The 23,189-nt window shown below is 45.3% G+C and overlaps 1 long non-coding RNA gene across 2 annotated transcripts; it reads right to left on the minus strand.

Annotated features, from left to right (window-relative positions):
* Nucleotides 1-104: 104 nt before the first annotated feature.
* Nucleotides 105-22,632, minus strand: LOC120888447 (uncharacterized). 2 transcript variants are annotated; one of them, XR_005732095.2, is made up of 4 exons: nt 22,543-22,632; nt 18,755-19,762; nt 17,703-17,871; nt 105-3,294 (listed from the first exon to the last, which is right to left on the minus strand). It is a non-coding gene; the product is annotated as an uncharacterized LOC120888447 (long non-coding RNA). The 2 variants fall into 2 exon arrangements; XR_013423352.1 differs by having other exon boundaries at nt 18,755-18,956; nt 22,543-22,608.
* Nucleotides 22,633-23,189: the final 557 nt, after the last annotated feature.

Consider the following 23,189-nt stretch of genomic DNA (forward strand, 5'->3'; position numbering starts at 1 on the left):
GATTTAACTAACTGCAGATGACAAATACGTGTATAGACATTTTTCTTGTCATTATTTCCTAAGTAATACAGTGTAAGAGCTATTTACATATAATTTACATTGCATTAGGAATTCTTTTTATTTATTGGTTCTTTTTAATTATACATGACCATAGAACCCATTTTGATATAATTATACAGCATGGAATATATAATTTTTTTATTCTTTAACTTGGTCTAGTTATTATACTTGACAGTAGAATGCATTTTGACACATCATCCATAATTGGAGTATAACTTCTCATTCACCTGGTTGTACATGATGTAGAGTTATACAGGTCACATAATCATATATGCATGTAGGGTAATAATGTCTGATTCGTTCTACTATTATTCTTACCCCCTTGCCCCCTCCCCTCCCTTCACTCCCCTCTGTCTAGTCCAAAATACTTCTATTCTCCCCACTACTTATTGTGAACTGCCACCCTCATATCGAGAAAATACTTGGCCTTTGTTTCTTTGGGATTGGATTATTTCACTCAGCATAATATTCTCCAATTCCATCCATTTTCTGACAAATACCATAATTTAATTCTTCTGTAAGGCTGAGTAATATGGGATATAGCTTATTCTAGTTAGGACCTCATTCTTGCGGATATACATGATGGTGGTATTCACTGTGATGTTTCATATATGTACCATAGGAAAATTATGTCAGATTCATCTTAGCATTTTTCTATTGTGCCAACACACAGCCTTGCCCAACACAAGGTCAACAAGTATTTCTTCCTCATTTAGATGACTTAAGGGTGATATGACCACATAGGTTTCACTCATGTTAGTTTATGCTCAAGTATGCAAGGAACACATGCATATCATACATAAAAATAACTTTTAGGGTCTTACTTTTTAAAAATCTCCTCAGTGTGACAGTCAACTGATTTAACCGTGGAATGTGTGAGATCACACTAAAGTGACCATGGGGATGGCTGTCCTTTTTAAACAGAGATCTCAGCAGGAGATTCTGATAGGTTCACTCTTTTCTTCCCTCCCTCATTCCCTCATACATTCTTTATTTGCTGTATTGAACACTGGACTTCTAAAGAAATATAGGTACTCTCTATAAAACCTTAAACAGATGGAAAGAGAGAGATAAGGGTGAAAAGAGACTGAGAAGGAAGAGGACAATGGTACAGCTGGTACAAGGACCAGCTGCTAGCAAAACCCACCCAGGGTACATGTCCACACAGCCAGGGTGGGGCCAGCTGAACCAGGGAACACACCAATTTCCAAGGTGTCGAGATCCTTATCTGGGGATCAGTACCTTGAGAAATCAGTCTTGTTTTTATGACAGCGATATTACTATAAAAAATAAGCCTGATTCTCATCAAATGCAGATTAAGCATCCCTAATCTGAAAATCCCAAATGCTCCAAAATCCAAAACTTTTTGAGCATTCACTTGATACCATAAATGGAAATTCCACCCTGGAACTGTACTTCATGCACAGAATTATTTTAAAACATTGTATAAAATTACCTTCAGTTTATGTGTATACGGTGAATGTAAAATGTAAATAAACTTCGCATTTAGACTTGGGCCCTATCCTAAAAAATATTTTCATTATGTATATGCAAATATTCCAAAGTCCAAAATTTGAAACACTTCTTGTCCGTCCCAAGCATCCTGGATAATGGACACTCAGTCTGCACTTCCATGAAAATGGGGTTAGAGACCTAAAGTTTATAATCCCTACCACAGCTTTCACCGTCGGAGTCAGTCCAAGAAAAGGATATCAGCGCTCTCCCTCAGCCCCCTCCAAGATGAAGTTTTTAGGTTTTGACTCCACAAGTCTTTGCTATGGTCCCAGTGGGTAGGTGTTCTTTGCACTGAGTGTATTCTTTGCCACTTATCCTAATGAGGTCTTTACAACAGATCCAAGGATGCCAACTGAAATCTTCCTACAGCACATGCCATCCAACTGTGCCCCACCTTTATGATGCTACCTACCCAATGGCACCTGGTATCTGAATAGAAGAAAAAAGGAGGCTTGGAGGCACCAGCAACCTCTTGACTTGGATCTGTAAAGATTTCAGTATAGACTGGGCGTGGTGGTACACGCCTATCATCCCAGTGACTTGGGAAGCTGAGGTAGGAGGACCACAAGTTCAAAGCTAGCCTCAACCTCTTAGCATGGCCCAGAGCAACTTAGTGAGACCTGTCTCTAAGTAAAGTATTTTTTTTAAAGAGAGAGTGAGAGAGAGAGAGGGGGACAGAGAGAGAGAGAATTTTAATATTTATTCATTTTTTCTTAGTTCTCGGCAGACACAACATCTTTGTTTGTATGTGGTGCTGAGGATCGAACCCGGGCCGCACGCATGCCAGGCGAGCGCGCTACCGCTTGAGCCACATCCCCAGCCCCTCTAAATAAAGTATTTTTTTAAAAAAGGCCTGGGGATGTGACTCAGTGGTTAAACACCCCTGAGTTCAATCCCCGGTACCAAAAGAAGGAAAAAGAAAAAAAATGTCTGTCTCTTTATTTCTTGCCTTTTTGTTATTGATAAATGTGTTGGGGGACTATCTAAAAACTTGCATTGAAGTTGGGAATGGTGGATGCCTGTGATCTCAACTCCACATGGGGCTGAGGCAGGAGGATTGCAAGTTCGAGGCCAGCCTGGACAACTTTGTAAGACCCTGTCTCAAAATAATAAAATAAAAAGGGGTGGGATGTAGCTAAGTAGTAGAGTGCCCCTGTGTTCAATTCCCAGTACAGAAAAAAAAAAAACTATGACATATTTGTTTTTAAAAATTAAAAATATAAGAATAAACAAGGTAGCAATTATAAACGGAACCTCACTTTTAAGTCTAAAATGTTCCACCAGAGTTGGAATTTCCTGTTAAGTTTCCTGATTGAATTTTTTTCCTTATAGTTGCATGATTTTCAATTGATTTTATATTTAGTAGTGGTTCCCAGCAATCCTAAGACAATAGACAATTTACCGGGAAGTTACATGGCTACAGGAATCCTCAGGCCAGGGGACTGTGGCAGTGGAACAGCTCTGATCCAGAAGGTAACCCGATCACCAGACGAAGGCAGACGAGTCGGACTTTTCAGAGGGCAAGGTCAGTGACTGGGTTGGTCAAGGCTCCTGAGAGTGTGAGTGACAGACCCCTGCTCCAACACATAGGTAAAATGCTATGTGTTGCCTTGGGTGTCCAGGGTGGCTAAAGGGGGATGGATCAGCAGTGGGTCCACACACAGAAACAAGGTGGTCAGGAATCACACTCACAATCTCCATTTCCAACTTGGTTTTTCTCTGGAGGAAAGAAAAAAAAATTTTTTTTTTTAATTTTAGTTTTTACCCCACCCCAGCCCCTCAGGTTTTTTAGTAGGTTTCCTTTAACAGTTGGCGGGGAAATAGCTGTTGGCTGTTCCAGACCACATGCTCTGGCGCAGAAATCCTAGAGGGAAAAGAATCTCTCCTAGCATGTAAATAAATCGACCCCTAGAAGGATCCTCATTGACCCTGATCTTGTCACATGCCCTCCTCTGCCATAATGATTTTTTATGGGAATAGGGTACTATGATTGGCTAGAATAGATCACATTTGCAGACTTGTGATGGCGTGTGGTTGTTCAACAGAAAGAGCCGCTGCAGCCAAGGACTGGCTGAGAGCAGTGGCAAGGGCTTCCCAAGGGCTTACTAAGAAAATGTACTTACTAGACCTCTGTTCTGTGCGAGGCAGCAAACAATCATCCAAATGCCTGCTCTGCAGTGTACATTCTATTAAAACAATCTTCATCAAGGTTAAAAAGCATAGCAAGATGCGGTGCTGCATGCAGTAATCCCAGCAATTTGGGAGGCTGAGGCAGAAGGATTGCAAGTTCAAGGCTAACCTCAGAAACTTAGTGAGGCCCTAAGCAATTTAGTGAGATCCTGTGTCAAAATAAAAAGGGCGAGGGATGACATGGGGGCTTGATGGCACGTGCCCATAATCTCAGCAACTCCCAAGGCTGAGGCAGGAGGATCTCCAGTTCAAAGCCAGCCTCAGTAACTTAGTGAGGCTCTAAGCAACTTAGGGAGACCCTGTTTCAAAATAAAAAATAAGGGCTGGGGATATAGCTCAGTGGTACAGCATCCCTGGGTTCAATCCCTAGTACTTCAAACAGAAAAAAAAAAAAAGTACTTCCACATCTGGTTTTATGTCAACACCAGATTAGGTACAGGGTACCTCTCAGGAGATCCTCTTCATCCCTAGACAATGGATTTTAAAACTTTACTAATTTTCAAAACAAGGCACACTCCTCCAGCAACAGCTCCGTTCTTACTAAATCCCCAAAGGCTGCAACACCTCTGTATTTGTTCCCTATTGCTGCTGTAACAAATTACCAGCACAGATGGTTCTCCTATGGTTCTAGGGACCAGAAGTCTAAAGTCAAAGTGTTGTGGGGCTGCCCTCCTTCTGAGGCTCTAAGAGAGAATCCATTACCTTGTTTCCCCTATTAGAGTATGCAAATAAACACATACTACATCTTCTAAAGAAAAACATAAATCCAAGAAACAAGCATCAGTACAGCCAGAATTAGTACATAACACATTAGCAGGGGATTCTCTAAGGATGAGATGGAGGGTCAGGGTAAGAGTGATCTTGATGCTACAAGGAGCAGGGAACTCCCATAAGTGAAATGAGTAATAGGAAGTCCATTTCTCCACCTGTGAAGTATTTTAGGAAAAAAAAAAAAAACTCACCTAAATCTGAGCACTTTTCTAAATCTACTTACCAGGTTACAGGAAATCCAAAGACTCTTTAAATAAAACCTCAAGGATATTACCAACCAAATTCAGGATTTGAGAAATTCTATAGGTCAGATGACTCACTTTGATTAACTAGTGTCATGAAAAAAAAAATATATATATATATAGGAGGAACAAGTGACTTAGAGGAAAAGAGACTTAAAAGACATATCTCCAGCTGGGTACAGTGGCACACACCTGTAATCCCAGTGGCTCAGAAGGCAGGAGGATCGCGAGTTCAAAGCCAGCCTCAACAAAAGTGAGGTACTGAGCAACTCACTGAGACCCTGTCTCTAATAAATACAAAACAGGGCTGAGGATATGTCTCTGTGGTCAAGTGTTCCTGAGTTCAATCCCTGGTACCAAAAAAAAAAAAAAAAGACATATCCCCAAGGCTACATGTGGTCCTTGTTTGGATCCTCATTTAGACAAAAGATATTTTTGGGAGACAATCAGAAAAAGGCAAATGCAAACTGTTACTAAGATATTAAGGAATGTTTTGTTAATTTTGTTGGTATTTTGGTTATTTTTGAAGTCTTTGTATTTTAGAGAAATACACAAATGAAATAACTTGATATCTGAGATTTTCTTTTAAATAGCCTAAGATAAAAAGTGAGAATGCATGAAACAAGAATCACAGGAGGTTGATGATTATTAAACACAATGCTGGGTTCACAGCAGCTCAGTATATGATTTTCTTTACTTTTGTGTGCACTTACAATTTTCCATAACAAAAACATTTAATGCATTCATTTTGTATGGAATGTGCTGTGGCAGAGTTTGCTACCAATTCCACATGGTTTTCCTTTTCTTCCTCACTAGAATTACTCACTACTATCCCCTGTAGAATAGAGTCCAACCAAAGATTATCTGTCCCAGTTTCCTTTGCATTTATGTGAGGCCATAAAACAAAGATCTGGCCAAAGAGATGCAGATGTATGCGGGACAAAAGTGAGGAATTTCAGAGAAAACTCCCTAAAGGGAGCTTTTAGCTCTTCCCCACACCCACCACCATCTTCTTCTTTAATTCTTCAGTGTGTATGTGAAGGCTGGCGCCTTAGCAGCTACCTTAGACCATGTAGTGCTATTGAAGATGAAAGACATTCTAAGACCGTGGAACACACAAAAATGAAAGGATTCTGGTCCCTGATCTCTGGGGACCTCCAATACCAGCCCTGGAGAATCTACTTAATGACCTTATTTTATTAAAAAAAAAAAAAAAAAAAAGTCATCCTGTATGCTTAGGCCACTGTAGGGCAAACGTCCCCAAAGGCAAAACCCTCATGATCCAGCTGTGCTGTGAAGAAAAAGAGAGAGAGAGAGAGAGAGAGAGAGAGAGAGAGAGAGAGAGAGACTATTACAAAAGAATATGGAAAAGGGTCAAATTTTTGATTGGGACACAGGATGAAGGTGACCTGTGAAAACTCTGAGATCCTGACATTTAGCTGAGATCTTAAAGATGAGTAAGTGTTTGCCAATGGTCCACGTTCAACGAATACCAAAAAAGAAGTGTCACCGTGAAACTCAATGCCCGAGTAACCCTGACCTCTAACAGGGGGTCAGAGGAGGTTGTGCTCTTCCCAAGCTTCAAAACATGTCCGTGGGATGAATAAGGGCGCTGGGTGATCAGTGGTCGCATGGGCTGTGAGTGGCAGAAGCCAGGAGTGGATGGGGCCTGCAAGTTGGCAGTTGGTTGTGTTAATGAACTGCCTCTAACAAATTCTCTGTCCATTTTTCTCAAGGTCTGGGCTCCAGGAGTTCAGAAGAAATCTAACTCAGTGGGAGCTCAAAGTTTGCCACTGAAATCCACTCCGACCCCTTTGCCTCCAGCACTGTCACCTGGAGACTGCTCAGGTCACCTCTCACCTGACCCCAGATTAAACCCAAGAATCTGGAGGGACAGAAAACTGAAAACAAGAGTGAGGCCCATCCTCAGAGATCGAGGACTGAGCCCAGCCAAAGTGCAGGGTCTGGGATCTGGGGGTAGCGGTCACCTGTTCTGAATGTGGGAATGCTTACCTAGTCCCCAGGATTGAAGATTGAATCCCAGCTGGCCTGTTGCTTGAATATGAACTTGCATCGATCATTGTACCTCCCTGACACACATATTTTTTTTTCATTTGTATAGTAATGTTGAAAATCACAAAGTGGAGAAAATTGTGTTCCATGACTGTAATGACCACATCAAAATGAAACCCTATGTTATGTTATAACGATATGAATGCACTAATGAAAACATTAAAAAGAGAGAGAAAGAAAATTATGGCAACATCCCTTTAACCTTTTGGGATTAAGCCATGAGTTTTCAGTGATGGTAATAACTTCTGGAAGACACATAGGTTCAGTTCTAACCAGAAAGAAGTCTTTTGAAGAGCTGATTCTGAACACCGGTCCAAGAGGTGGTACAAAATTATTATTTTCCCCACCTCTTGTCATGCCAGGAAAGGAAAATTTGATTTTTTTTCTCTCTGTGGCCTCCTAACTTTCCTCCCCTCTTCTCCCCACCCCCACAATCTCACTTTAAGTTCCAGCTCCTCTTTCCCCAGGACCACAGCAAAATCCAGAAGAGGTAGGGTTGGATTCTGCCTCCATGGGCGAAGGGCAGTGCAGGGAGCTTGCCCGGAATCTCTCTTGAACTTCAGATGAGAGACATGAATATATTTCAGATTCGGCAACACAGGGAGTCAATAAGAAAAAATAAAAGAAAAATCTCTTGCTCACCTTGACAGTTTGGGGAACATGAATTTGGTATATTATAGTAACCAGCTATTATCTCTTTTCTGTTTACCATCAATTCCCTACCAAAGCAAAGGGGCAAGGGAGTAAGAGAGACCATAAGGAGGAAAGAAAATTCCATCCAACAGTAAACATAAAGTATCATAAAGCACAGTGAACTGTAGGACATTTTTGTGACAACATGAAGGCAAACCTCAGCCAGTTCCATTCTGGGTCCACTTTTAAGGACTTCTGTCTACCTTGGCATCACCCCCCATAATCCAGGATAATCACTCTCTTTTAAGGTCAGCTAATTAACATCCTTAATTCCAACCTCAGTTTCAGACTAGAATTTAGAAGTGGAGATGGAGTTGATGAGAATAGGTCACTGAATCAGTTAATTCTCAAATTACTTAATAGCCAACTCCCTACCCATTTTGATACTTAAAATTCTTTTCCTCTTTTCTTAACCATTTTTTGACACTATTGTACCTAACTCCAACAGAAAAGCAGAGCCTTCTATTTACTTAACTGACTTATTTGATCAACATGATTGGTTAACTAAAAATAAACCTCTCAAACTACTCATATAGCTCTTGTATCCTAAGTCAACACAGAGAGAGAGAGAGAGAGAGAGAGAGAGAGAGAGAGACAGAGAGACAGAGAGACAGAGAGACAGAGAGAGAGACAGAGAGATGGGGGGAGCCTGAAATTCAGAATGCTGGTCGCTTAGGACCCCAAAAGCCTTGGGATTCTAGGAGAGGTACCTATAGAGTCACCTCTGGCTGGAACCATAATGGTATCTCCATATTTACTCATATCACCCTCGAATCTGCAGTGAAATGAAATTTCTTTATTTCTTTATAAATCATCAGCTGGTCCTCACAACTTAGTTGATTCCAGAAACTTAATTTAACGTAATAATTGAAACTAATTCCCCTAGATAAATACTTGTTCTATTTAAGCAAGATTTTTTTTTCATTCAACATCTACCTCTCAGCTCCTCTCCAAGACCCTGTCTAAAGGACTTTGTCTGCAAAGGTGGGTGGGGTTACCCCGCCCTCACAGAGATGGGGAAGTGAGAAGTGGGAAGAGCCCTGGGTTGCATCCTCCACTTCTCTGTTGGTCTGCTCTGTGCTGTGGTTGAGAGCAGCCTGTGGGGCCTTGGTCAGTACCTGCGATCAGGGCTCTCAGAAGCCTCTGCTGCTCATGCCTGATCCAAGGTTCTTCACCTTGGTATTAGTTTCCTGTGGTTGCTATAATTTTTTTTTTTTTTGCAACAAAGGCAGTTTGGTCTGAAAACAATACAACTTTATTCTTTTACAGTTCTGGAGATCAGAAGTCCAAAATGAGTCGGGGGGTAGGGGGGTGGGAAATCAAAGTGTCAGTACATCCTTATTCCTTCTTGAGGTTCTAGGAGAAAAAGCATTTCCTTGTGTTTTTCGGCTTCTGGAGGCCATGTCATTCCTTCCCTTCCAACAACTTCATGGTGGGCTGAGGGCTGAGGCTTATCACGAGGCCACCGCTCTGGCTCCTTCTCTTCTGCCTCCGTCTTCCTGACTAGCAACATTTAAGGCCTCTGGTGATTACACCAGGCTCACCCAGATAACCCAGGATAGTCTCCCATTTGAAGTCAGCTGAGTAGAAACCTTAGTTCTCCTTTACTGTGCAATAAACCATGTCCACAGGCTCCAGGGATTAGGGTGTGGACATCTCTGGGAGGCCTTGATCTTGCCTGCCACAGCCTCTAAATCTCCTCTCCATGTCTGGGTGGGACAAGATCCAGACGTAGCAGACCACGTGGAGGCGTGGAGGTCAGGCCCTGGGCCTCCACCAGCACCTGCCACCACCACCAACCTACACTCTGGCCACCAGGCTGGGTCCGGCGCCCTGCAGCTCCTGCTTCGCTTCATTCAGAGAGTGAGGCTCCCTAACTGGTGTTTTTAAAGCTTTTTCCACCCCAAACCCCAGTTTTAGTCTGAAGCCAACAGGAAAGAAGAGTCCAGCTGAAGAAACTCTATAGACTCCAGTTCCCCAGACATGGTTCTTGATTTGCTAATTTAGGAATTTCTTCCTCTCACCTCCCTCTTTCCCCCATCTTCCAGCCTGTGGTCTGGTAGAAGAATAAATCAAGAATATATTTTAACAACCAGAACTAATCAATTTTTGTTGTTGTTGTTGTTCTAATGACTCTGGGTCTGTCACCTGATGCTCTCCAAGCCAACAGGGTAACAAGATTTATCGACTGTGGAAACACACCCCAAACAATTCTTCAGAGTTCTCCAATCTAACACAGAAACACAGGTGCATGAGAGGAAGGAGAACAAGGGCTGAGCTACAGTCGAATCTGAAATGTGGTCAAAGCCATTTCCAGCAGCACACTGAGCAGAAAGGAGAGACTTCTCTACCCTTGGCACACGGCGTGGCAGCCATCGGTGGGTAGGGAGGTGGTGCCCTTAGTCATGGACTAAGAACCCTTTATGATACAGAATTAGAAGCTGGTAGGCCCCTTTTCACCACTCTAGTTGGCAATTACAAATCATCTAAAGCCCCCAGCATAACCCATGGCCAAATCATTCCATTTCTGAATGCCTTTGACTAAATGTATTGTGTACCTGAATTTACTTTTTTTCCCTCTTAATTTTTATTGGTGCATAATAATGACACAGAATAGTGAGTTTCACTGTGGCATATACGTCTATGCACATAACATAATGTGATCAATTTCACTCCCCATAACCTCCCCACCCCCACCTCACTTCCCTTCCTCCCTCCCAAATCCCCTTCCTCTACCCCAAAGGACTTGAATTTAAAAGCAAGAGAGCTTTTCTTTGAGACATCATAAGGACACAAGACTTGATCTATTATTCAAAATCCAATTCAAAATCCCATCTTCCAGGAGCCAAGTAATCTTAGGTAAAAGAGCTTTGCACAGAGCTGGGCACATTTAATTATGGGAGGATGAGGCTTTCTACTTAAATTCACAATGAAGAAGAGACCCCAGAGTGCTGAGAGCCAGAAGTAGTAGACAGAAGGGGAAGAACATAAGGATGGGTACCCAGGCTTCCTTGAGAGGAACCTTTTGTGGCAGGTTACCCTCAAACTATAGGAGAATCTGGATAGTCTCTACTCAATTTTATTTATTTATTTATTTGTTTGTTTGTTTGTTTGTTTATTCATTTATTTAAGGGTCCTGGGAATTGAACTCAGAGGTGCTCAGCCACTGAGCCACACCCCCAGCCCTATTTTGTATTTTATTTAGAGACAGGGTCTCACTGAGTTGCTTAGTGCCTCACAATTGCTAAGGCTGGCTTTGAACACTCAATCCTCCCGCCTCAGTCTCCCAATCCACTGGGATAACAGGTGTGCGCCACCGCACCCAGCTTCAATTTTGTTTTTAGGGAAGAAAACAAATAAGATTTCTGTGGGGGCTCAGTTGGTGGAGTTCTTGCCTCACATGCACAAGGCCCTGTGTTCAGTCCTTAGCACCACAAAAAAGAAAGAAAGAAAGAAAGAAAGAAAGAAAGGAAGGAAGGAAGGAAGGAAGGAAGGAAGGAAGGAAGGAAGGAAGGAAGGAAGGAAGGAAGGAAGGAAGGAAGGAAGGAAGGAAGGAAGGAAGGAAGGAAGGAAGGAAGGAAGGAAGGAAGGAAGGAAGGAGAAAAGATCTCTAAGCTTCAACAGCACTGCAGTGTCATTTCTTCAGCCTGGGCTTCCTGGGTTCTTCTTGTCCAGGTAGGTCTCAGGGCAAGGGATGAAGGATCTCTACAATTTGACCCCTTATGAGATTGTTCTGTTTCCTTTCTAGTACAATAGAATGTGTTACAATGGACGTTTTTCTCAACCTTCCTTCTTCTTCCTCTCAGCTCCATGTGTCTCTGTGTTAGACAGGTTGGCGTACTCTACAGACTTGCTCCTGGGGTGTACAATGTGGAATACTGTTTGAAAGCTTGCCAAGCTTCATGCTGGGAGGATATGCCCATGACATAATGGCAAGTGAAAAAAAAAAAAAGCATAGACATAGACTTATCCTTTAAATTCTGTTTCAAGCAGGAAGATAGATACAATAGATATACACTATATATAAATATATATAAATACATATATAATGTTAGAAGGAAATACACAAAAATATGAAGCTGTTAAGTAGCTCATATATGAGTTTTTAAACTTTTTTCCACATCCCACACGTGTTTTTGCATTTTTAAATTTTTCTGCATCAATATATGTTGCTTTTATTATCTTATAAACAAGGATTAATTGAAGCAAAATGTCATGTAAGCCTCTTGCTATCGAAACCAACAGATAAACCCTATCTCCTGCTCCTTTGGCATATGATCCTATCTTCTAGTGAATTAAAGCCAAATAATGCAGAAAAGAAGAGGGGGAGGGATAGGAATTTGTGGGTGGACTTCAGGACACTGGTAACCAAAGGGTGAGTGTGGCTGTGGGTGACCAGATACTTCGAGGCTGCGTGGGGGTGGGCTGCCATTTTACTGCACTACCCTCTCTTCCCTCTCTGGGAGATAGAGAGTGCTCCTCCAAGGCTATTTGCTGGACAGAGCAGGTGTCTTTACCAAGGCTGGATGACACTGGAGATCTGACCCCAGGACCGGGAGGCTGAGGCCCGGGCAGGACTGGTCAGGTCTCTAAGTGTCAGGTGTGAAGCGTGGGGCATGCAGTCACAGTCTGTTTGCCAGCACAGGCAGTTCTGTTTGGCAGGTGGGTGTGGAGAACAGAATGTCCACTGTCCCTGAGGACACACCAAGCTGGGCTGGCCAGGTACTCCCACAGCACAGCACCCTGTCTCATGTCAGGCTTTCTAGAAGGTTCCCCACCCTGACTCCATGCGTTACGGTCTAAGGAAAAGAGCACACTCAAGTTAGATTACTAAATTTGAACCAGTCACCTTCCACCTGCGTGACCTTGGCAACCACCTACCTTCCCAAACCTGTGTTCTTCTCTGTAAACGTGGGAATCACACAATAACAACCTCATTGAGTTCCGTGAATTTTAAATGAGAACATGCTAAAGATGCTTTGCAGTTGTACAGTAGCAAACAAAGGCTGGTGATTGTCATGAGGAGATGGGGACCTATTCTTTTTCTTCCCTTTTCCCTTGACCTGATTAGACAAGAGTCACAGGGGTAAGCCACCTGGACATGGAAGCCCCTGCCTGCCTTTGCCATCTCACCTGTCCCCGCCCCCCTCCAACATGTGCTGTGTGGAAGAGGCCAACAGGGAAGTCTCAGCTCAGAGACATGACAGGTGACAGACACCAAGCTGACTGTGGTGTGAAACAAACCAGCCTGGAGCCCAGAACTGGGGGCGGGGGGGGAGGACCTCAAATGCCTATCCCACCTGGGGGTAGGAGAGGGCAGCAGGGAGGGGGCCCAGGAAGAGGACTTTTGAAGAATCTCTTCTCTCTTGAGTCCCAGTCTCCCTAAAGAGGACCAACAGAGGGTGTGTCTGCCTTCATGCCAATTCAAGAGGACAGAGCTTCAAGGAGACTACTTGGATTAGTGTGGATCCCTTGCAGCTTGGAGACATGGACAGGGCAGGCTGGTGGAATGTCTCCAGATGAGAAATCTAAGGGGTGAGGAGGTCCTGGCTGGAAGCTGACAGGCCCCAGGAGAAGGCTCATAGGAGGAAAGGCCTGGCTCCTCCCCGGGCAGGCAGGGGCGAAACCTGAGTGGACGTGCTCAGGGGCTGGAGATGGCAAGAGAAGACGGGGTGTGGGCTCCAGGAAGCAGAGCATGCGCAGGTGGCGGAAGGGAGATTTAAAAAACAAAACAAACAAACAAACAACCAACTATGAGAGCACCAAGAGAACAAGTCAGCTCTGGCACGGGCCATCCCAGAGAGAGTAAAGCTGGTTTATGACAATGACAGATGCACGAGAACTTTCCCCGCTTCCTCTTCCTCTTCCTCACCACAACTCCAGTGAGGGTTTTCTGATTTCTTTTGTTTTCTTTTTTTTTTTTTTTTTTTTTTTGAAGTGCTGGGGATCAAACCCAGGGCCTCCTGCGTGCTAGGCAAGCATTCCAGCCCTGAGCTCCACCCCCAGCCCCTTTCATTTTATTATTTCGACACAGGGTCTTGCTAAGTTGCCCAGGCTGGCCTTCAACTGGCTGTCCTCCTGCCTCAGTCTCCCAACTCCTGGGATGACAGCGTGCTGCCGCCGCACCCAGCTGGACAGTCTGATGTCTAAATGTGAAAATGACAACATAACTTTATATTTCCTCTGGGGTGAATTCTTAGAAGTGCATGTTGCTTTGATGCCCGCGTTGAATACAGGTCGAACGAACTTCCTCATACCAGAAGCAGGGTCCAGTGTCCCTTCCCAGCTTCACTTCTCCACCTCCTCCGTGACTCTCTATGGTTGATCCAGATAATCTGGCTTATGCAACTGCCTGCTGGTGACCCTGGGGCAGCTAGATACAACCTCCTTGACTTGCCCCCCTGACTCCCACGCCCCACATGAACTGTGCAGATAGGCCACAGTGACCCCCCGTCTTCAGGGCCTGCTGGCTCTAAACCTGCCCCCTAGAACTCTCCAGGGGAAAATTGCTTGGCTGTTGCCCTGGATCCAATAAAGGCTTCAGCCCACAGGTGCTCTCTGTCTTTTGCTCTCTGATTCCCATTGGCTGGTGGAGTGTGTTTGTCTCTTCCTGATGGCCCTGCAGGCCATGCTGCCCTATTCTCTCTGGAATCTGTAAGAAATAGCCTGTTGTGGAGCCTCCTCTGCATCTCGCCTGACTGACACACTCCACCTAGTCAGAGCTCTCCCAGAGAGTGGCCATCTGGGTAGGAATCAACTGGACAAAGATCAGATAAGAGCCACAAGGGTGTCTGTCAGTATAAACTCATTCTCTGGGAGAGGGACATCTGGTCATGAGCCAGTCTCGTAGACACCCTGCTGTCCACCAGGATTACAGAAGGTTCCCAGGAAAAGCGCACTGTGAACCTCCATGACTCCCTACCCGGGAGCCCTCGTCGGGTAGGGTGAGAACTCCGAGCTGCTGTCCCGAGGGACACCTCAAACCAGAGGAAGGGAAAATCCAGCATCCAGAGTGACTAGGAAAATCCCGGGACTCTGCATCCAGACACAAGGGCAGTGAGAGAAAAGAACAAGCAGTGAAACCTCAGGGATTCGCTGATCTACTGCACTGTGCCGTGCACCGCCGTGGCAAGCTCTTCTCTCCAAACTTGACTTTCATCAAATCACTGAAACTCCACACTTACCATGTGATATTCCCCTGTGACTGATGAGGAAACCAAGGCAAGTGAGAAAAATCAAATCATTTGTCCAGAAGTCACAGAGGTCGAAAGCAGCCGCAGTTAAGTTCAAAGCCAGGTCCATCCTTTGAGCCTGGGCTCGAGCTTTCCAATCTGGGCTGCCTTTGATCCCCCCGGGATCCCAGAGAAGCTCTCCTCTGACATAAGTTTCCTGGGGAATCATAATGGGGGCTGAAATCCCTGGTCAGAGGGCGGTCTTCTCTGGGGCACGGGCTAGATCTCATTCATTTCTGGGGGACAAGGTGGAACTTCAGAACATCCGACTGCTCTGGCTCTGCGTGTCTGCTCCTCCCGGCCTGCTCTCACTTGGTTCCTGACCCCGCTGATCCTCTGGGTCTTTGTGATGGACAACTAGGAGCAGAGGCAAGACTGAAGCACAAGGGGCCTAAAGGCTGGCCCTGAGGAGGAGCCCGTGGGGAAGCTGAGATCAGGCTGGGACAACTGAGAAGAGAGAAGAGGATGTTTTAAGAGATGGGCCAGAATCTTACTTAGAGGGTGTTTGAGCATCACACGTGAGAATTGGCTTGAAATGATGTTAGTGGCAGCTGGTCGGTGCCTTTTGTTGTCATCTGTTCTCTTTCCTTCCAGCTCTGCTCTGAAGCTGAGCCATGTCTGGCTCCCCAATCCCACTGCATCTATATTCCCAGAACGTAGTGTCTGATGCATCGTAGGTGTTTGATCAATGTTTGATGAAATGAATTTGAAGTAAATTGCAAGACACCTTGTAACTCCCAGGCCCACTGCCTGCTTGGTACTGGTGGAGAGGCTTGAGAAACAGTCCCAGAAATGAGCAGGACCCCAATTAAGAACCTAAGTCTTAGGTGGTATGTGGCTCCAGGTTGGGATGGGGCTCACTGACAAGAACCTGGGCCAGAGCTTAAAGTCTCAGAGCTGGGGCCAAGTGTGTGCGAGGTACCCGTGCCCCCGGCCCAGGGTTCACTTCACTCCTGGGGCAGCGTCAGTCAGAGGCCAGGGTGGGAGGTTTGACCTCCCATAATGCTGGCTTTGTCTGTCACATCTGTGTGTTGGAGTGGGTCCCTTCCAGCCCTTTCTGATTAACTTCTGTTTGCTTTTGTCCTACTTGGAGTTGACCTTTGACAATACCCACTCTTTGAAATGGTCTGTCCAAGGAATGTCAAGGAGTCCGCATGTTGTTTCAGGTATTTTATAAAAGGGGTCCTTCTTTTCTCCATGTGCAGCCCAGCTGGGTGGAGGCATTTTACTAGAGAAGCCAACCTTGAACTATGCAGATGACACATAATCAATTCAAGACCAGTGCTCATTTTTCTCCTTACTTCCTCGGGGGAATTTTTCAAACAATGTGGCACAGAAGCGGGTCTTCAAAGGGGTTAATGCTTCTTCTGCCAGGGCTTCAGTTCAAAGTTTTATCACAGCCAGCCTTGAAAAGAAGGCCCAGAAGAGATAACCCCTCAATTTACGGTTGGCCAGTTGTACCGTCAAGAACAAATGTGTGTGTTAGCGGGAATCTCCAGACAGGGACCAGAACTCGTGCCCTCGGGCACCTTCAGTGCTATAGGTCTGCAGCATAACCTTGAAGGTGACTCCTAAAAATCCTCAGTCTACGCAAATGTCACCAACTGCAAAACAGACTCACCTTCCACACTGCCAGCACCAAGGAGTAAATGCCTTAAAGTAGAAAAGCCAAGCAAGACCAACGGGAGAAGAATGAGCCCTCAAGTTCTCCCAGCCCCTTGGAACATTCTCTTCTCTCTTGCCTATTTTCAAGAATTCCAGGACTGTGACCTTTTAATTACACAGGCAATGGGGTTCTTTGCAAGCACAAATAGCAGAGAAAGATTATTGCAAACAGACTCTTTGCTGACTTTTGTCAAAATCGTTTTAAATGTTTGATACAGATGATGAGAAATAGAACTTTGCTTTCCTGCTTGCTGTAATTTCAGTAGGAAGTGTGTGGGTCTATTTTTCCATTTAACAGGATTCTTCATAGCACAACATGGTACCTCTTGAGGCAGAAATCAATCAGTACCTCAATACCTTCTGAGGAAGATATTGATAAATTATAGCAGCCATCCCATGCCTGGGAGAGCTACAGGTCAACTTAAGAGGAACCATTATTCCCTGAGAATCATATCCAGGGTCTTTTCTTTGTTATATAAGTCAGACACAAGTTATATAGAGCCAGAAAGCACCAAGGGCCCAAGACACAGGGCCCTGAACAATAAATGGCTCTTGTGTACTAGTTTTTCGTCACTGTGACAAAATACCTGAGAAAATCAACTTAAAAGGAGGAAAAGTTCATTTTGGCTCCAGGTTGCAGTTCCCTGGTCACTTGTCCCTACTGACTTTGGGCCTGTGACAGCTCAGTCACTTCATGCCAGGAGTACATAGTGAAGGAAGCTACCTACCTCATAGCAGCCAGGAACCAAAGAAAGGAAAGAGGAAGAGGCCATGGTCCCATGGTTCCAAGAGGAAGGGCACATCCCCAGTGACCTAACATCATCCAACTAGGCCCCAACAACTCCCAACAGTGCTATTCACTGGTGTCCAAGCCTTTATACATGGGCCTTTGCAGGAGACTTCCAAACCATAGCATCCTGGGTTGACCAATAGTTCTCTGGGGACAAACAGACCGATTTAGGCATGCAATAGGGCAATGTGACACATTCTTCAAGATGACACTCAGCAGGAAAGCCAGGGAAGTCTGGGGGAGGACTGGGGCTCTGCTCAATGACAGAAACGTGCCCAGGTTCAGGCTAGTAATGGCAGCGCATGCATCCGGGGACCATGGATGTGCATTAAAGAGCCCAGCCGCTGTGGGCCACGTTTGATGCTGAACAAGGAATGTGCCTGTCCTCTTCCACATGCCCACGGAAGCTCGGACAGGACCTGGAGCAGGGCGGGAACTAACCCAGTGGAGGAGGAACCACACAAGACTCACCTCCAACAGCAACATGGTGTGGCCGCGGTCAGCGACTGCAGGAATACTCTCTGGCCGGGCTCCTTCCTGCTCAGCTGGAGGAAGCAGGACCGTCCCTAGGGCTTTGTAAGGCATTTGTATAGAAGCTCATCCCGGGTCCATTCATTTCCGCCTCTCTCAGCAGCCAAACCTTTAAAGACATCATCCGTAAGCATATGGATGGCTTTTAGAAGTATTGATTTATGGGTTACTTGTGCCTTTGACTTTCCAGCCTCTCAGTGGAGTCAGGATGACCCTCAGTCGGCCCCGTTGTTTTGAGAGAGCCTGAGGGAAGTCTCTCTGGGGCAGCCATACACACAGTGTGCACTGCTGCAAAAGTATAGCTACACTCCGACTCGGTGACAAAGGACCCAATGTCCCTGGGAACGGACTCACTGTTAGAATAATATCTGGACCCCTACTCAACCTCATGACCACCTACTCAGCCTGACATGGTCAGACACTGGGATTGCCTAACTCTGGACTCTGCCCAGGGGTCCTGCCTATCCATTCCCCTGGTTCTTAGTAGGACCATGAGTGCCACAGCTGCTCAGATGACCTGAGCCCCATGCCCCAGATGCTTTAGCTTGGTTAGGCAATGTTCCCCCCCCAAAAAAATAAGAGAAAGGGAAGGAAGTGGGGGAGAGAGGAGAAGCCGTTTGAGGAGATGAGATACTGAGCTGCCTTTACTACTAAGTACAAATGCACCTCTTTGGGTTTTCATTCAAAACAAATGTGTTTAGGATTCGTTAACCACCAAGTATTGTGCAAAAGGCTGCAGAGTTGGTTCCTGTCCTCACAGAGAAACCTCATGAATAATTTGTAAAGTTGGCCCGTGGGAGTGTGGAAGAGGGAAGCATTTATCATCGACTCTTGCGTCCCCAGGTCACAGGTCCTCCCAGAGAGCATTAACCACACACCAACACACACATCCCCAGCTTGCGCCTGCCTGGTCTCCAGCAGCCAACAGTAGGGGTTTCCTGAGGGGCAGGTGGGAGGTGACCAGTGTGCACACGGACAAGGCACAGTCCTACCTGTGTGGAGTCAGCTGGAGCCCATGTGCCATTGCAGCAGGGACAGGAGACAGGTGAGGCCAAGAGGATCTGAAACACCGCCCACAGGAAGAGTCTGGAGGCCAGGATGGCAGCAGCTGCCTGCCACTCCGCATGGGAACATCGAGACCTATATGTCTTGTGGCAGCCTGCACAATGTGAAAGATCCAGACTCTAGAGAGACCTAAATGACAACCAGCACATACTAAGCTGTGGGATCGCACTGTCCTCCATGGTCTTCTAAGAACATTCTGTGCTCTGATGCATCAGGTACATCCTCCACCACTTTGGAAGCCAGTCAAATCCCAACCCCCCTCCTCCTGGGGAGGCAGTCCACGCCAAGGAGGACATGATGTCAGCCAGCCAGCATTCAAGTCCCAGGTCTGCCACCTACTGGCGTTGTGACATACTGCATGATTCCTAACTTCTCGGGCCTCAGTGTCTTCACCTGTAAAATGGGCAAGTGTGATGAACCATGACAGCAGGGAATGAATGTTCAGCCTATTGTCTGGCACCCAATAAACTCCTAATAAAGAAAAGCTATGGTGAGGACCAGGGTGCCAAGCTCTGCCTGCCTCCAGGAGCATCGATGTCTCCGGGGGGAGGGAGGGAATTAGAATGGTCTGCTACTCAAAGAGCGTTCCAAACCTTTAAAGACCTCATCGACTGCTTCCATGTAATATCCCCTCGTGAGCTAACAGAAAGCTTGGCAACAGCAAAATGGCCTGAAACACTAGTAAAATATGGTAGTAAAATCGGCATCACTTTTCCCTTCCCTCCTGCAGGCCTAAGTGCACCGATGGGAGTGAACTCTGGCAGAAGGGAAATGACTCCATTCTAAAGAGGGTGGGAATTCTTGGCCCCGCTGATCCCATTTATTGAAGGATGCTTGTCCCTTACTTCATCAGCTTATGAAAACGGCCCCAGGGCTTGCCTTTCATCAGCAGATGCACCCTACCCCCGCACGAAAAAGGGTCCCCGTTGCTTTGCCTGAAACAAAATAGACACGATACTTTTCATTTATTTGTTAATTTTTATGCAGTGCTGAGGATGGAACCCAGTGCCTCACAGGTGCTAGGCAAGGGCTCCACCACTGAGCCACACCCCAGCCCTGCTCTGCTTTTTGAGTACTTAAGATGCATAACTTTTTTTCTTTGCTTTCAGTTACTTAACCTATTCTGTCCCATCATCCCAGATGTAGAACATCAACAAAAACTTAAATATACTAAATACTACGTGATTATATTATAAGAAGAAAACAATTGTATATTAATATATACATAAATAAATAAATCTAGATGGTGATTTTCAACCTATTTTAATGCCCCTGGGTCAATTTCATGGAAATATTTGCAAAATGGAAAACCTGGGACTTATATCATGACTTTGTCCGTCTGCAAATATCTATGGAGCCCTGAGATTGTACCAGGCCTTGGCCTGGGGGTGCAGAGCTGAGGCTCTAGGGGAAAGCTGCTTTGAAGGGACAGGCATCCCAAAGCAGTACACAGAGGTCCAGGCATTTGCTCAGCAAACACTTTCTGAACACTTCTGAAGCCCAAGCCATGGGTCAGCGTCAAAGCCTTCGCACCTGCTTCCCCAGGCTTGCTGTCTATGGGGGATCCTGACCAATAGATCATCGCCACTCAGGGCTGAGAGTGGGAGCATGAGGAAGGCCAGTGTGTCCTTCCCAGCAATGCCTTCCAGAGACTGACTCCGAGCTTCACTGCAGCCTCGCTGTCTGCTCCCCATCCACCTGCACACCTCAGTCTCTGGGTATCAGTTCAGATTACTCCTCTTGCATAAATGAGATGACGATTTATGCTCAATGCTTATATTGGGTATGTTTATATTTTGTGTTTTTTATAGAAAAAAATCAATATTTTTATTCATATTTAGCAAATAAACACAGGGTTTGGGATAGGGATTATTTTTTATTTTATTTTTTTTACACTACTGGAGAGAGGACCCAGGGCCTTGCACATGCTAGGTAAGCACTCCACCACTGAGCTATATCCCCCAGCCCTATGGTAGGTTTGTGAAAAGCACCGAGAAGCATTCCTCTTTCATGCCCAGGTAAAAGCCACAAATCTGGATTATGGAAAGAGAATTTCTTTTCACTCTCTGAGAGGCTGTTTAGAAAGTTCCTGTGTCTGGCCCCAGAGATGCCCCTCTCAGATGCCGACCATGAGAGAGTCCAGCCCCTTGGATGGAGACTCTCTACCCCATCCTCCAACGGTTAAGTCAGGTAAGTAATCCTCACACAGCAGAGAACAGGGAGAGGGAGATAAGATTCACGCTCCCAAATTATTAATAAATGGAGAGCTCCTTTCCTTTGGCAATTAAAAATTTTTATTAATACTTCACCTACATATAGAAAATTGCATATATCGTAAGGTAGAGCTGGAATAATTCTCTCAAAGGAAATACCTCTACCCCATAATAACTACCCAGATCAGCAGCTGTGTCTTCCTAATGTGTCTTAAAGTCTAAGTTATTTTGTTTTAAAGTGTCTAGATTTGCCAATCCTAGTCCAATCTTTACCTCGACAGATCTTTAGTAGGGTCCCTTCTCCAACACAAGGCTAAGGTGAGGCCAGCATGCTCCTTCTGTGGTCTTGGAGTCTCGGCTACTTGTGCCCAGCAAGCACAAAGTCAGACCTGATACACGCAGCTCCACAGACACAGTAGGAATCCCCAGACGGAAAAAAAAGCCATTTCCCCCAAGGAATCATGGGCTGCAGAGATACACCTTTGCTTGCCACAAAGACAGCCTTTGAATCATTATACAGAGCAACAGTTACCTGCTTATAGCTATAGCTTCTCTGCTCAACAGCTCCTTCCAGCAGATTCCCTTTAAAAAGGAAAAGTTATCATCCAAAGTATATTCCAGCTCTACCCCTTGCATGACTGAAAACTCTTGAGAGTGAACGCACTGAATCTGTCTTTTCCCCATTTTTTACCACTCCCCTAAAGGTTCTGTAGGACTATAATTAAATTCCACTTCTTACCCTCAGAGAAAGAAGGTTGCTTCTCCCTATCACATGGCCTAGGAGAGGGATGTTGCCACCAGATGGGACAACAGAAAAGTCACTTCACTGGGACACTGGACACCTATGACATTCACATTTTCTCCCTTTCAAAATCAACTAAAGGGGCTGGGGTGGTGGCTCCGTGGTACAGCACCTGCCCAGCAGATGCAAGGCACTGGGTTTGATTCTCAGCACTGCATAGAAATAAATAAAATAAAGGTCTATTGACAACTAAAAAACATTTTTTTGAAAAAGATCAACTACGGTCCATTCTTGCTTGGCCTTTTGCAGTGCCCCCCCTCGGGAGACCTCATTTGGCATTTGGCATCTACTGTCACATAGGCCTTATTTTTGCACCCCCCCCGACACCTTATGATCATCTGAGGCTCAGACAGAATCATTTACCCACAGATGTCCTCAGCATCAACTTGCTACCAGACCACGGGGTAGGAGAGGAATGCATTACAGACCACCAGATTTTTGCCTCCCAATTTCACAAAGTTGTCATCAGGAACTATATCCCCTAACCCCCTACCTAAGAAGGGGTCACGTGACCATTTCTTAACTCTGGAAGAGAAACAAAAAGCTGAGTGTCCTATCTGAGCCTAAAAGTTGCAAAGGGTGGCTTCGGGGCTGGGAGTGAGCTCAGTGGTAAAGCTCTTGCCCAGTTTGTCTGAGGCCCTGGGTTCAAACCGCAGCACCACAAAATTTAAAATAAAGTAAAATGCTAAGGCTTCCTTACCCTTTCTTCCCTCCTCGGCTGACTGGACACAGAGAACTCCATGGCCTTCAGGCCTGGAAAACACACAAAACAGAAAGAGTTAGAATCTCTGAATCACCATGTGAAGGAAAAAAAAAATTGCCCATGAACCAGGAATATTTGCATTGGCCTATTTTGCGATTAAGAAATGGAATTTCTGGTCCTTGGCCCATTTGTTGATTGGGTAATTTGTTATCTTATTGTCTAATTTTTTTGAGTTCATTGTATACTCTGGATAGAACAGACACTTCTCAGAGGGGGACATACAATCAATCAACAAGTACATGAAAAAATGCTCACCATCTCTAGCAGTCAGAGAAATGCAAATAAAAACCACCCTAAGATACCATCTCACTCCAGTAAGATTGGCAGCCATTATGAAGTCAAACAACAACAAGTGCTGGCGAGGATGTGGGGAAAAGGGTACTCTTATACATTGCTGGTGGGACTGCAAACTGGTGCGGCCAATTTGGAAAGCAGAATGGAGATTCCTGGGAAAGCTGGGAATGGAACCCCTATTTGACCCAGCTATTGCCCTTCTCGGACTATTCCCTGAAGACCTTAAAAGAGCGTACTACAGGGATACTGCCACATCGATGTTCATAGCAGCACAATTCACAATTGCTAGA

The sequence above is a fragment of the Ictidomys tridecemlineatus genome, chromosome 6 (genome assembly GCF_052094955.1).
Source record: "Ictidomys tridecemlineatus isolate mIctTri1 chromosome 6, mIctTri1.hap1, whole genome shotgun sequence".
In the NCBI taxonomy this organism is placed as follows: domain Eukaryota; kingdom Metazoa; phylum Chordata; class Mammalia; order Rodentia; family Sciuridae; genus Ictidomys; species Ictidomys tridecemlineatus.